At 44.0% G+C, this 16,061-nt stretch overlaps 1 protein-coding gene across 1 annotated transcript in view; it reads left to right on the top strand.

Annotated features, from left to right (window-relative positions):
• Nucleotides 1–16,061, top strand: part of PCLO (piccolo presynaptic cytomatrix protein) — a 1,621,199-nt gene that overhangs the window by 413,291 nt on the left and 1,191,847 nt on the right. The window lies entirely within an intron of this gene.

Raw genomic sequence — 16,061 nt, 5'->3', positions numbered from 1 at the left:
TGAAGTGACATTAGTATTAAAATATAAATATTTATCACTATAATGCAGGTGAAAATTTCAAAGACAACAGGGCATCAGCATGCCATGCTTGTTAACACACTGTTAATTACTGCTTTATTTCATGGCCAACTTTGTACCTGTGGATGGCTCGAAGATGCCACTGAAATCGCGTTCTTTCAAGAATTACTACCAAAAAGTGTGCCAAAAGTTTCCAACATAATGTCAAGCATAGTATTATGCCAGAAGGCGATATCGTCATGTCGTAAGTATCCACAATATGAAAAGAACTACCATCATTACCCATGTCAAGCATTACGGTTAGGTTGGCATCATAATACTGTGGTGTCCTGTTAGACACGTTCTGGTGTTCTGCCTGTGTAATACACCCACGCTAAGACCCACCCATCACAGGCGCCACCGGTCAGGTGACCCTGCTAATAAAAGGGGCCTGGCGCACGTGCCCTGGGCAAGTTCCAGTACACCACTATGATGTGTGATCATTAGCAGCATGCGGGCCCAGGACCCACATCATGACATTGGCAACGAGGCGAAACTGACCCCACGTGCTCGCTGAAAGACGCTACAAATGTCCTGTGAGGGTGAAGAGCAGCCTGAGTAGAAGGCACCCCGGGCATCCACTGCCAGCACAATGTCCACCCTGTGTGCCCCACGGCTCAAAGCTAGAGTGTCCTGCTGATGGCCGCCGAATCGATCGGCCCTCCTGAGAGGGACCTGTCAAACGGGAAAAAATAATGTGGCCAGCCCTGCGTTTTCAAACGTTTGCACACAGCTGTAGACACAGTGAGAAAATGCCCAACTCCCATGTGAGTGAAGTGTGGATCACGCTGCCGTACGATTACCCCTGTAGCCTGAGTGGGGGCCGGCAAGTAAGTGAGCCACAGAGCTAGTAAGGCGGACATAGTCCCCTACGTCAATACAGCACTGATCAACCTGGTGCGGCTGCTAGAGGAGAGCCAAGGAGGAAACCGATGAGCTGCCTTACTGCATCGGTGCTGCTTGGACTCTTGCTCCAACACTGCGCAGAGAGCCCCTCACCGGCTTCTACAGAGCACAAGAGCCCGCGTCTACATTAGCAGCATCCTGTAATCGGTATTCGGCGGACACTACAGGGCTCGGGTACAGCAAGGTATCAACCCGCCCCGCATAAGTAAACAGCCCGCAATGCCCAAGCTACAATATGATGCCAGCCAGCTGGACTAAGAGGCACCGATCATCCCGCAGCGGCCCAGTTGCCCAAGAATCAAGCAGTAGAAACCAGCCCAAGCAACCCTTGGCAGCTCAGCAGCAAGAGAAACACCCCGTAGTGTGAGGCAGGATCATACGCCACAACGGCGAAGAGCAGAGGAGCATTGCAAAAAACCCTGAGAAGGGGAAGGGGCCGGCAAGAGGCCCTCAAAGAGAAGTAAAGATCGTCCCAATAATCGGACATGACCAGAGTGGCGCAAACATGAGAATGTAGCAGGATGCCACATCCGAGCAAGGAACCTTGTCAAAGAAGGAGAAGGAGGAGAAGAGCTTGGTAGTATGCCACTCCGCGAAGGAAGAAGGGAGAGTGGCATGACGCCACAGAGCAAACAGCCACCACAGGCACATAAGAAGGAAAGGAGAAGAGCGACAGGACAGAGGACTTGTGCCAGCATGGGAGAAGGTGTTCATCAGCACAAGCAGCCACCAGGGTGCAGAGACGTCACTGGAGACAGCTTCGCGGGAGGTCCAACCATATGCTGCTAGCAAGCGAGATCTGCGTCCAGGCCCCACGCTTCGCAGTTCGACCATCCTCTCACCTGTCACCGCCTGCTTGGTATTGATAGCTCCATGCCTAGCAAGTACACCTGCTGGAAGGCAACTGCAAGTGGCCACAAAGTCCCTCCAGTCCTCCTCAATCCACAAGGTCACCGAAAGCAAGAGATCACTGCCTGTTTGCCCAGCTGAAGGAAAGTTACCATGTTCATCATCACCAAGAACTTCAAAGGAGCATCGCATCACCGGAGTGGATCCAGCCACTCGAGACAGCCAGAGCTCAACGAGGCATTCCTGGGGCTGTGGGACGCTTGCCACCCAGGAACCTTCTGTGTGTCCCCATGAACCAGAGGACAGCCAAAGAAGAGCGTTCTGACCATTGGCCCATCCACCCTTGGGTTACACAAGGCTTAGCTGTGGTCCTGTTGGGAGTTCTGAAATGACCTCTCAGCACGACCTACAAATGGCCATCCGAGCCCACGCGGTCACGTGGCAATCCAGGGCCAAGGGCCTAAATGGAATTCCTGTGAGAGGGGAATCCGATCGGAGAGATGCATCGGCAGCAGCTCCACGACAGGCACCGGGAAGCACGGAGGTCACAGATGAAGACTGGTCACCCAAAGACCATCTGAGGAAGGCACAGAACCTGAGCCCTGATGGCGAGAACACCCAGACTGAGACACCACCCTCTGCGGCTACATGAGCGACTTGGCTGTCGTCCTGTTGGCAGTTCCTCAGCGACGCCTTCGAATGGCCTAAACGAAGCCCGCACAGTCCACACGGTCCCATGGCAGTCCGGCAGGAAGGCCCTCCAGGAAACTCCAGTGAGAGAGGAGTCAAGGCAAGAGAGGCAAGCCTGAAGCTGCTTTGCTATTGGGAATTGGAAAGATCGTCAAGTACGTCACCTCCAAGGAAGGGCCTCGTTCACCAGGGTCATCCTCAATAGCTGTAGGTTTGTTGTCCATCTGAACCTGAGCTCCTGCAAGATCTCCAAAGTGGACTTCACCCCTGCTCCAGATGCACTGCTGTTAGAACAATGTAAATAGACTTCCACACCACAAGACCAGGCCGGTCTGAACTACAACGCCATGGTGGACAAAAGCATCCTGACCATGTGGTCCAAAGCTCCAGCGCTGCCTGGCAGATGGCCTGAAGAGACTCAGTTGGTGCTGTGTATTGCTTATTTGTTTTCCTCTTAGGTTGGACTTTTTTTCTCCATTAAAGTTTGGGAGGGATGTAGTAGGCTGCTGGACACGTTCTAGTGTTCTGCCTGTGTAATACACCCACACTAACACCCACCCATCACAGGCGTCACTGGTCAGGTGAACCTGCTAACAAAAGGGGCTTGGCGCATGTGTCCTGGGCCAGTTCCAGTACACCACTACGATGTGTGGGTGTCATCATTAGCAGTATGCGGGCCCAGGGCCCACATCACCACAAATACCATGGATACCTACATAGCACCAAAAATGGGGAGCTCACAACTCTCTCTCATCTCACATTCAACTACACATGTATAAACAATGAGGTGCAGTCCATCAAACATATACACCTGACACAAACCAACATACCATTAACTGTCCATAGCATACACAAACAATCCAATGGTAATCTTTTCTTCCTAAATGCCCACAAAAGTTACAAATTGATAGAATTTCTTTACAAAACAGAAACCATTTGATTCAATATGAAAGTAAAAAATGTAAAAATACCATACAACGTAGCAACATGACACAACATCACAATATCTGCATACCACAACAGAAGCACAACCACAGCATAGTACTATACCACAAAAACCTCCAGATCACAAAATTAATAGTGCAAATAGATAACCCAATTGCATTGCTGTTTTTGCTTTTTTTGTTTTGTTATCTTGTATGTTACACAGTTATTATTCTGTTGCTGTTGATCGGTTTAGCGTTTTTATAGTAGTGTGTTGTGTTTGCGTGTTGTGTTGCTGTGGTTTCGTTTTGCGTTGTCCTGTTGTGTTTTGTAGCGTGGTGTTGTGTTTTTGTGTAATGTTACCTTGTGATGCTACACAATTATATTGTTATTAATGTATGATTCCCTTTTAAGATGTGTTCTGCTGTGTGGTGTTAATGTGGATTTATTGTTTTTTTGGTGTGTGTTGTTAATGTGTCGTTCTTTGTGTTCTGGTATGTCAAGAGAACATTTACTCTGGGTTTTAATTTAATTTAATCTATGTTTCTTTCATCAGGCACTCATGCCTACTCATTACACCATAACCATCTATGTTTTATAGGCCTGTTAGCAAAATCATTTGCAGGAAACCAAAACAACTCTACAGATCAAATGTATGTTTCTTGTCTTCTATAATTACTTTTCTTGAGCAAACACATTTTGTAGATACCACTTTATCAAGAAACGACTATATTCCATAGACCGTCCTCAGTATCCGTCCAGTGCCAATTATTCTGTACAACACTAATTCAGTGGCTAGAATCCATTAGGATATATGTTTCAATACTCAGTGCCTCAGTTACTGTATCAGAACCTCTTGTAGCACCTAGCAGTCATGGGATGGCTTCCTGTTGTCATTGCATTGTGCATTTATTGTGGTTGTATCATCTTTTGTTAGTGTTATATTGTGTATTTATTTGTATTGTGTATTGTTGTTGCTGTGCTGTTTATTTTGCTCTTATACCTTGTTTTGTTGTGTTTTATTTGTTATTAGTACTATGGTCTGTATTTATTGTTGGGTTTTGTGTGCTGTCATGTTTTGTTGCTGTGTCGGGATACTATTGAGTTTGTGTTATTGTTTTATTGTGTACTGGATGCAAGTGTGTTGCCTAGTTTTCATTGTTATGTGTTTGGTGGATGTTTTGCTGTTATTGCGGTTCCATTGCTTTTTTATTAGTTGTTTTGTTATTGTTTTGTGCCATCTTTTTTGTTTTGTTTACTGTTGTGTGTTATGAAGGATGCAATTTTTGTAGTATGCTTGTGCTGGTGTTATTTTGTAGTGCTATATGTGTTTCCTAATGTGTTATGTTCTTGTGTGTGCATATGTTTGTATCCTTTAAATATTGCGCTTTTGTGTGGTGATTGTTCTATGTTTTCGTTTTGTCATGTTGTCTGTTGTGTAATCTTGCATTGTTGTTGAGGAGATGTTTGTTGCTCTAATGTGTTATGTTCTTGTATTGGGGTTTTGTTATTGTGTGTTATGCAGTATTGTTTTTGTTTCATATTTGTTTATCTCTGTTTTACCTTGTTGTGTTGGTTATATTGATATTCTTGTGTTATTATGTAGTTGTGTTTTTCTGTTGTTGTGTACTATTGGTATGTTAATATATTATATTGGAAGCTCCGATTTCTATCATCCTACCTTTCTCTTTCTGTCACTTCACCTTCCCTTAGCAACAGATTAGAAGAGAACGATCCTCCAACCCACCAGACTTTCTGAGTGCCACTAGAATGTTCCTTAAGCCAACGGTGTCCTGTAGTGGCAACTCCCTTCTAAATAGAATGAGCAGGAGTCCGTATTCCTTTACCTCTCACCGATCTTCAATAAATGTTCTGTTTTATTTCCACTCCAATTACCTTGACTCCCTCCACCACCATTGCAGTGTTCTATTACTCTCCTCTCCTTTGCACTTTCCCCAAATAACACTTTTTCCTCTTGCTCAAATGCTTTCTCTTTGGACTTACTTCTCCTTCCCCTTACCTTCTGTGAAAGTTTGATTGTTTGTACCCTCCCTTCAGGTTTGCCATGGGAGGGTACAATTCATATATCTGTTCGAAGTGGACATGGTAAACAAAGCTGGTGAAAGGTGGCCATAGAAACGAAAGTCTATGTCGAAGTCTGCACAATTATTAACTTTCTAATGCGGTCTCTGGATGTTCAGAAATAATAATTGATAATATTTCTTTAATGGGTAATGGAAAAGAACATAATCAACAATTACTTTATTGTTATTCGTTTTCGTTACTTTAGAGATCTATTTGTGGAAGGGCAGAATTGCCTATTGGTGCTTAGCAGCTAATTCTAATGTTTGTGAATTGAAAGACTTGGGTTAAAGTTCAGGCCAGGATTTCAGTTTGCTTGCTTACTTAAAGAACAATTTAAAGGGGGGAACCAAGTGTGTCTTGCTCCCGCAAGGAGAAAAAGTTAAGGTGTCCTCCCCCTCAGTTTCCATTTTTTCAAGCCTCCCCAAGAGTTATTGCCAGCTGATGTGAACTCCAACAAACATGCAGTCGAGAAGGTGGGAACTCCGTATCTAGTATCAGAGGAGAGGGTACATGGGGCAATGCAGATTGCAGCACTAACAGGGAAAAGGCCAGCTTAATAGTGTCTACCTAAACCAGCCTTGCTGTCACTTGGTGTTTCTGTGGGCGATACAGCACTCCAAAGCAGTACTCCTAGGGATAGCCAGCTTCTACCTGTCCTTTACATAGGTAGTCCCATGCACAGAAGGCATGGTGCCCAAAATTTCTATTGAGAGCTGAGCCCCGCTCTCTGCTTCAGTGATATCTCCTCTTGAGCTTCTGGCAGTAACTGCTGCAGCAAAGCAGTCCTTCAGTGCCTGAGTGTACATGTATAAGTAGCTGTGGCTAAAGCTGTCTATGTTAGGAGTCCTACTGGTCGCTGCAGAACCATGCTTATCCTCAGACCCCACAGACCTCCTGTGCCACTACAGATGGCAGTGCCATTGCTAAGTTACTGGGGCACCAGCGGATGTGGTGGTGAGGTCATCCAGGCCCATGGAGCACCATGGCTTGGCAGTTCGGGATGGGCTGTTCCCAAGAGGCACAGGGTCAAGATTGATTTGCATATGGCTGGGTCTAAACTGGGGTGGCATGGTGAGCAAAAGAAAAATGGATATAACCCAGATCTCTTGAGTAGGGTTGAATGTTTGATTTGCTCTGCATTCTGTCCATCATCTGTGTGTCTTTTGCATTCTCGCCCTAAGTGCGCTGGGTATGCCCAGACGGGGCCCGGGGCTCACTGTGCCACTGGATTGAAGCTAGCCTGGCTGATCAGGGGTGATGCGCGGAAACAGGTCCCACGATGCTTGTTTGCGTTCCAGGGAGGACCTGGCTTGGCAGTTCGGGCTGGACTGTTCCCGAAGAGGCACAGGGTCCAGACTGATTTGCATATGGCTGTGTCTAAACTGGGGTGGCATGGTGAGCAACAGAATGATGGATTTAATCCAGATCTCTTGACTGGGGTTTTAATGTTTGATTTGCTCTGCATTCCGTCCATCATCTGTTTGTCTTTTGCTCCCCTTCCCTAGTGACATGCTCATCACCAGCTCCATTAGCAGGCAGCAGTAAGGAAACATTCAGTTCCCCTACCCCGTGCCACGGAGTTTGAGAGCTTAAGTAGCAAAGCCTCCAGCTATCTACAGCTAGACTGCAAAAGGGGGTACCCTTAATTCTATATCAAGTTCAGGAGTATACATTAGTGTCCCAGAAGTTCTCTTAAATAACTGTTGCTTTATATTCAACAATGCTCCACTTAGGCATACATAATTAATGCAGTGTGGTTTAGAGAGCTAAGAAAATAATCTTAAGGTCTATTTCTTCCAAAATGAATTAAAGTGGTAATGAAACACAGCTAAATATCCCCTCAAAAGAAATATAATATTAACTCATGTTATTAAAGTAAAGCATTTTTTGTAGTTTGGTTCGTCTTTTTGTTTGTGTACCTCAGAATATTTGGTGTGAGAACTGTTCTGCACCTACTAAGTTTAGAACACAGTATACAGTAGTGACATTTCATCAAAGTCCTATATGTAATAGAACTGGCATGACGCAACCCTTGACCCTCATTCATACTAGGAGAAGTGACCTCATTAATTCTATATGACCACCCATGATGTGACTCATTTACACAAGAATTATTGTAAATTTTAAGTTATACATATTATTTAAGCACTAAAAAAGAGAGAGCAGTCTACAAGTAGCGCTGTATGGGTAGCTTCGACTCTCAGCTTCTCCTGAATGACAGACCTCACGATTTACATATACAATATTTGTTTTCATTGGCATTGCTAACGCGGGATTTCTGGCCTATTGCTGTTAATCCAGATCCCAATTCAGGTCGACTAAATCGTTGGTACCTGTCATTGAGTAAAAGGCAATCCACTACTAGGTTAATCAAGAAAGAACTTACACCACTCTAAAGAACCACTTACCACTGGAAAAGGTTTAAAAGTTTATTATAAAACCAAAGCTATCTGGAGATACAGACATCTCAAAATGAGGTTCAAAAGATATACAGGTGTCAAGATAAACATAAAATCTCTAAATGCTCGTAGTCGACAGAATAGAATTACCAAGATCAGCTCAAAGGTCATTAAAGTTGCGAGAATAGCTACGAGTTGCAACTTGAGAGTCATTTACAGAAAGGAAAAGACAGGTTAGGCTGTCCCTACACTAGACTAAGTGACATCCCTACTTAACAAGATCTTTACCTAAAAAGGTGTCAGCCGTGGTGACTTCCAAAGAAGATCACACACTTCCCTTAGTCTTAGTCTCAAAGTCGAAGTCTTGCAGTTCCCTATCTGCCTACCCATCCGCTCTCTTAGGTTCCTCAGATCATCTGCTCTAACTCCACCCCGGGGTGCTGTCCCTAATACAAAATCACTTTTCCAATAGGAACGCCGCTGGAGACGCCTCTCACGTGGTGTTGGTTCTGGCGGCAACTTTCATGCTGGTACTCCTCGGGACCCTTCGTTAAAGTTGACCTTGCTTCCCAGGCTTCTCTCCGGCAAGACGGTACCCCCTAGAAATTCCTGAAGACTCCTACAGGCCTGTGCCAGGCGTCTCTGAACAAAGCCTATTCATCATTTTCCTGATTAAACCCCCTCGCACCTGCAAAAGGCACTTTCTCTGTGGGCCCCAAATTCCGGCCTCCGCCATATCTCGAAGTCATAAACCATTTGAACAGTCTTTACAGTTTGTGTCTAACATGACTTTTTTCTCTAACGAGCACATGCAGATCAAAGAAGCGACTTTATCTATTCAGGCCTACTAAAATTACATGAAACGGGCCTCTACAATATGCACATTTAATTTCTTTGTTTAAACAGTATTCTAACTAACACACATTACTATTTATTTATTTATTTTATTGAATTTGTATTGCGCTCAGCTACCCGTAGAGGGTTTCCCGGCGCCAGGGACAGCCTAAAGAAGAAAGATAGGTAATTGCTGAAAACAGGAGAAGCAGAGAACATTTGACCAACTAAAACAGAAAAGTTTTTAGCTTTTTGCGAAAGGCTAGAAGATTAGTTTCCGTTTTAAGCGTCAGCGGAAGAGCATTCCACATCTTCGGCCCCAAATGGGCAAAAGAGCGGCCTCCCATTTTTGTCAAGCGAATTCTAGGAATTACAAAATTGGCTTGATTTGATGACCTAAGGGAACGATTTGGCTGGTATGGCCGGACAAGATTGTGCAAGTATGTGGGAGCAGAACCCTGACGGATTTTGAACATAAGGCACAAAGTTTTAAAAGCTACACGGTCAGCAATTTTTAACCAATGAAGGTCACATAGGGCTTGTGTTGCAGACATTCTGCGTGGGACATTGCACAGAAGGCGGGCAGCTGAGTTCTGCACAACCTGGAGTATATTCATTGTAGCTCTATCAGCTCCCAGATAGAGCACATTGCCGTAGTCGATACGGGACATTACAAGAGCCTGGACAACAGTTCGACGAGTAGACTCAGGCAGCATCCATAGGATCTTCTGCAACCAGCGTAGAGTGTTAAAGCAGATTGCAGCGACCTTAGTTGCCTGTTGACGCATCGAGAGTTTCTCGTCGATTAGAAAGCCGAGGTTACGAACAACTGGCACGGGGGTAGGCAGTGGACCCATGTCACTAGGCCAATGTCTAGAACCCCACAGATCTTTATGTTTGCCAAGTACGATAACCTCGGTCTTTTCACCATTGAGTACCATTGAGTACTATAATGTAACACATCTATTTAAAACATTCTTCAATTCTATGATTAATAATACTTTGCAGTAAAATGACATTAGAATCCAAGTTACTTAAAAGTGTAGCAGCATCTTTCGTTTCTTGTGAAATGCCATGTGGCTTACACATTTCCATGGTTTGCAGAATTACATTTCTTTTTCACACAGCCCCATAACGTGAGACTCCAACATCATTCTAACATTTCTACAAATCTCTACATTAGTTTTTCACACTGATATATGTATCCCTATTCAAATGAAACACTCATATATATCTTCACTCTATAGGTTTGACACTCTTGTGTATTCTATTCTAAACTAATACAACGTGCTTGTAAATATGGTGCACTTCTACATTTTTCAGATTTGTGCTCTCTCAATCCCCCCTTTGATGACTTCCAGTAGTCATCATCATCCCAACACCCTCTCTAAGGTATAGAGTATCAAACTGAAGTCGTTGCAATATTCCCTCGTTTCATCTCCTCTAGAGCCCTCAGACTCCGGTACTGATTCTCCTGCATCGCAGCTAATCTCCTCCCCTGCTCTCGCATGGATCTCTGCAATCTGTTCGCTCTATACCATTTGTACAGTCTCACCAACCCCCACAAAGCGATTACACAAATCACTATTATGATGATAGGTTTCAAAATGTACCAAATGATATTATTTCCCAGGTTGGCAAACCAACCTCCAACTTTACCCATTCCTTGACCTACTTTTTCCCATACTGTTACCTTTGTCAAATCCTCTATCTCATGGTGTATTTCAGTAATGTTTCGAATGTACTTTTCTAGAGGTTTTGAATTGTCTGGAATGTAAGTGCAACATTCCTGGACCTTCAAAGCCTTACAGACTCCTTCTGAAGAACCATTGCCCTTATCGATTGCATCTCTCTCTCCACCAGCATTAAAGATCTAGCAGTACTGGCGGATAGTCTATCTACAACTGTTGCCAATCTTCTTATTTTAAGTTATACATATTATTTAAGCACTAAAAAAGAGAGAGCAGTCTACAAGTAGCGCTGTATGGGTAGCTTCGACTCTCAGCTTCTCCTGAATGACAGACCTCACGATTTACATATACAATATTTGTTTTCATTGGCATTGCTAACGCGGGATTTCTGGCCTATTGCTGTTAATCCAGATCCCAATTCAGGTCGACTAAATCGTTGGTACCTGTCATTGAGTAAAAGGCAATCCACTACTAGGTTAATCAAGAAAGAACTTACACCACTCTAAAGAACCACTTACCACTGGAAAAGGTTTAAAAGTTTATTATAAAACCAAAGCTATCTGGAGATACAGACATCTCAAAATGAGGTTCAAAAGATATACAGGTGTCAAGATAAACATAAAATCTCTAAATGCTCGTAGTCGACAGAATAGAATTACCAAGATCAGCTCAAAGGTCATTAAAGTTGCGAGAATAGCTACGAGTTGCAACTTGAGAGTCATTTACAGAAAGGAAAAGACAGGTTAGGCTGTCCCTACACTAGACTAAGTGACATCCCTACTTAACAAGATCTTTACCTAAAAAGGTGTCAGCCGTGGTGACTTCCAAAGAAGATCACACACTTCCTTTAGTCTTAGTCTCAAAGTCGAAGTCTTGCAGTTCCCTATCTGCCTACCCATCCGCTCTCTTAGGTTCCTCAGATCATCTGCTCTAACTCCACCCCGGGGTGCTGTCCCTAATACAAAATCACTTTTCCAATAGGAACGCCGCTGGAGACGCCTCTCACGTGGTGTTGGTTCTGGCGGCAACTTTCATGCTGGTACTCCTCGGGACCCTTCGTTAAAGTTGACCTTGCTTCCCAGGCTTCTCTCCGGCAAGACGGTACCCCCTAGAAATTCCTGAAGACTCCTACAGGCCTGTGCCAGGCGTCTCTGAACAAAGTCTATTCATCATTTTCCTGATTAAACCCCCTCGCACCTGCAAAAGGCACTTTCTCTGTGGGCCCCAAATTCCGGCCTCCGCCATATCTCGAAGTCATAAACCATTTGAACAGTCTTTACAGTTTGTGTCTAACATGACTTTTTTCTCTAACGAGCACATGCAGATCAAAGAAGCGACTTTATCTATTCAGGCCTACTAAAATTACATGAAACGGGCCTCTACAATATGCACATTTAATTTCTTTGTTTAAACAGTATTCTAACTAACACACATTACTATAATGTAACACATCTATTTAAAACATTCTTCAATTCTATGATTAATAATACTTTGCAGTAAAATGACATTAGAATCCAAGTTACTTAAAAGTGTAGCAGCATCTTTCGTTTCTTGTGAAATGCCATGTGGCTTACACATTTCCATGGTTTGCAGAATTACATTTCTTTTTCACAAAGTCCCATAACGTGAGACTCCAACATCATTCTAACATTTCTACAAATCTCTACATTAGTTTTTCACACTGATATATGTATCCCTATTCAAATGAAACACTCATATATATCTTCACTCTATAGGTTTGACACTCTTGTGTATTCTATTCTAAACTAATACAACGTGCTTGTAAATATGGTGCACTTCTACATTTTTCAGATTTGTGCTCTCTCAATCCCCCCTTTGATGACTTCCAGTAGTCATCATCATCCCAACACCCTCTCTAAGGTATAGAGTATCAAACTGAAGTCGTTGCAATATTCCCTCGTTTCATCTCCTCTAGAGCCCTCAGACTCCGGTACTGATTCTCCTGCATCGCAGCTAATCTCCTCCCCTGCTCTCGCATGGATCTCTGCAATCTGTTCGCTCTATACCATTTGTACAGTCTCACCAACCCCCACAAAGCGATTACACAAATCACTATTATGATGATAGGTTTCAAAATGTACCAAATGATATTATTTCCCAGGTTGGCAAACCAACCTCCACCTTTACCCATTCCTTGACCTACTTTTTCCCATACTGTTACCTTTGTCAAATCCTCTACCTCATGGTGTATTTCAGTAATGTTTCGAATGTACTTTTCTAGAGGTTTTGAATTGTCTGGAATGTAAGTGCAACATTCCTGGACCTTCAAAGCCTTACAGACTCCTTCTGAAGAACCATTGCCCTTATCGATTGCATCTCTCTCTCCACCAGCATTAAAGATCTAGCAGTACTGGCGGATAGTCTATCTACAACTGTTGCCAATCTTCTTATCTTAACATCATTTAGCGCTATCCCCAAAATAGGAAACATAGCACCAAATACATCTCCAACTACTTCCTCAGCGCTTACATCCCTTCTTCTTCTAGTTTGTTTCCCTCTCTTTTTGGTTTCTAGGTCCTCAGCATGGTATATTTTGGGAAAGACAATTGCTAAGTAACATGATCCATACCAATTATCTGGTAGTTTCACGTATGCATTTCTCCCACAGACAAAATATACATTTGGGATCACCTGCATTTCTTTCAATAAATCTTTAGAATAGTACTCTAATTGGAAAGCATGTTCACAACTGACTTCTCCCACAAACACATTCTCATAATATGTTTGACTTCTGTGTATACACAGCTTTCCCCTTTTCTCTCGGTCTAAAGCTCTTGGACCATTGCTACCCTTTCTTTGGTGTGCCCTTTCTTCCTCGGTCCAATCTGTTTTCCACTGTCCTGAAGCTTTTAGGACCTTTTGTCTACTATATCGATCATCCACCTGCCCTATAAATCTTTTCTCAACTTCGGACACTTTACAAGTCAAATTATTTCTTCGGGCATGTGAAGAATCTAATGTCCTCCATGGAAGGAAAAATTTCTGTAACCTGTCTTCACTCTTGTAATAATCCCATTTATTGAGGTGCTTATAATTTGGCACCTCTGGCAATATCGAGTCAAAGTTGGAAAAGTAATACTCGAACCCATCCCTTTCATAAAATATGCTCAGCAACAAACTACACGTGATTCCATAAGTCAATGGAAGATGATGATACCTGATGCCTTCATCTACAGAGGCTGTCATGTTCATGTCCCACTACATATGATACAGTAACCACTAAAACTATAAGAGAAATCACTACCACTAAAAGTGTACCTATTATGCATTTTGCCCTGCGGTTCGGGTTGCCAGCCTCCATGGTCTAAAGACAGTGTAGCTCTGGTTTTTCCTTCGCAGTACAAAGTCTCTTTTCTTTGCTTCTTCAATCTTTCGAACCACACCTGGAAGCTGAAAATCCCCTCCGCAAAACAGTCTCTGAGTTCTGTAGCAATAGACAACCTTAGTCCTTCTCCATCCTCTAAAATGGAAATCCCTAATTTCTTCTTCTTCTTCTTGACGTTAGGTTATCTCTCAATCTGTATTTACAAAGTTCTTTGCAAAGTCTTTAGCAATCCGAAATTATGCGTGTTCCAAGAACTGCCACCACTTGCTCGAATATTTCCAAACGAAGAAGGATTCCCTCAAGTATTGGACACCTTGAATAGCAACACGGAAATTCAACTGTGTTTAGGATCAATTCTCTTATTCCGCTCAGAAGAGGAGGATAGACGATGTTGAGTGTCAGCAGCCCTTCGACCTCCACTCCTGGTATCAGCAACTCTACTTCCACGGTTATAATTGGGTCAGTTCTGGTCAGGGTCACTTTCCTCACCCTCCCAGTTCTGCGTCCTTCGGACATCTGTAGCGAGGTAGGTCCACTCAGGAGTAGCGTATCTTCTGTAAGGCACCCGCACCCTCCTTGATCTTCTCGGACCTTCCTGTTCTTGTCCTTGTGCACTTTCTTCTGGATCTGAGTCTTCGGATATAGGAACAAGAGTTTCCTCTCGAGCTGGCTTCAAGCTTGCCCTCCTTTTTCTTTCAGGCCAGGTAGCTGCTCCACGCCTTGTTCTCCTCTTTCTTGTCCGTTCACTCGGTTCTTGATCACTCTGAACTTGCTCTGTGTCTGAGTTGTTTTCACAGTAGCTTTCTCCTTCAGTGGCAACTTCAGTTTCACTGCCGTTCTGTCTTTCTTCCTCTTCTGGATCTGTGACACTCCCAACTTCTTCAGACACCCCCACAGCTTGGCTGATCCCCTCTTGCGATTCTTCCTCCACAACTGGATTTTCGTCTGTGAGAGGAGCTGTTTCTTCAAGAGGTGCTGGAACTCTTCGAGTATGGGAAGCGTGGATCCAATTTGGCAGCCCTCCGCACTTCACGGCAGTGTTCGTCATTAAGATGATCTGATAAGGTCCTTTCCAGCGCACGTCTAAGCAGTTCTTCCGGACGTGCTTCTTCACCACTATCCAGTCACCTGACACAGGTCGTGGCATTGATCTCTTGAAGATGGAACTTCTGCGGCCTGTACCTGAAGAGACACAGAATGAATGGCGTCAGACAACCCCTTGCAATAATCCAGGATCAGGTCATCTGTAATGTTCAACAATGCGGTTGTTGGGACAGTTGGAAGTCTCATTGCCCTCCCCATCAGCACCTCGTGTGGAGAGAGACCTGTCCTCCTGTCGGGTGTGCTACGCATGCTCATAAGGACCAAAGGAAGAGCATCAGGCCAACTTAAGGAAGTTGATGAACATACTTTAGCAATTCGACATTTCAGCGTCCCATTTATCTGCTCCACGATACCTGAAGCCTCTGGTCGATAGCTACAATGCAATTTCTGATCAATGTTCAATGCAGAGCAAAGCATCTTCACAACTTCGCTGTTAAAATGTGTTCCTCTGTCCGATTCCAGAGAGGCAGGCACCCCGAAGCGCGGTATCAACTCTCTAAGCAACAACTTTGCTACTGTGAGTGTATCGCACCTGCGTGTAGGGTATGCTTCAACCCATCTGGAAAATATGCATACTACCACCAGAACATACCTAAGGCGGTTGACTTTTGGCATTTCAATAAAATCCAATTGCATTCTGTTGAAGGGCCCCCCAGACCTCCCAATGTGACTCAGTGTAACTGGTGTTCTTTTCCCTATATTCAACTGCTGACAAGTAACGCATCGCTTACGCACTGCTTCTGCTGCAATCCTAAATTTTGGGCAATACCAAGTCTGCCTGAACACCCTCAGCATGGCATCTCTTCCCAAATGCACTGGACCATGTATCTGTCGTGCAATTGGACTCGCTAACTCCTCGGGTAACACTGCCCTTCCATCTGCTGAAACCCAAAAGTCCATTTCGCTTCTCACACAACCTGCTGTTTCCCATGCCTGCTTCTCAGATTCAGGTGCATTGTCTTGCATTTGTTTCAAATCTTCCCAAGTATCAACAGTTTCTAACATCATGCTTAGTTCTGTCCTTTCCTGAGCCCCACCTACTTCCACCTCCGTGAAAGAATAACCATGCTCCGCACAATAGCGGGCAACTTCGTCTGCATATCTATTTCCCTGTGACACAAAATCTGTATTTTTCGTAGGAGCTACACATTTCACAACCGCAATTGCGGCAGGACC

The sequence above is a fragment of the Lissotriton helveticus genome, chromosome 1_1, assembly GCF_964261635.1.
Source record: "Lissotriton helveticus chromosome 1_1, aLisHel1.1, whole genome shotgun sequence".
NCBI classification, from domain to species: domain Eukaryota; kingdom Metazoa; phylum Chordata; class Amphibia; order Caudata; family Salamandridae; genus Lissotriton; species Lissotriton helveticus.
This window is presented reverse-complemented; position numbering and strand designations above follow the sequence as displayed.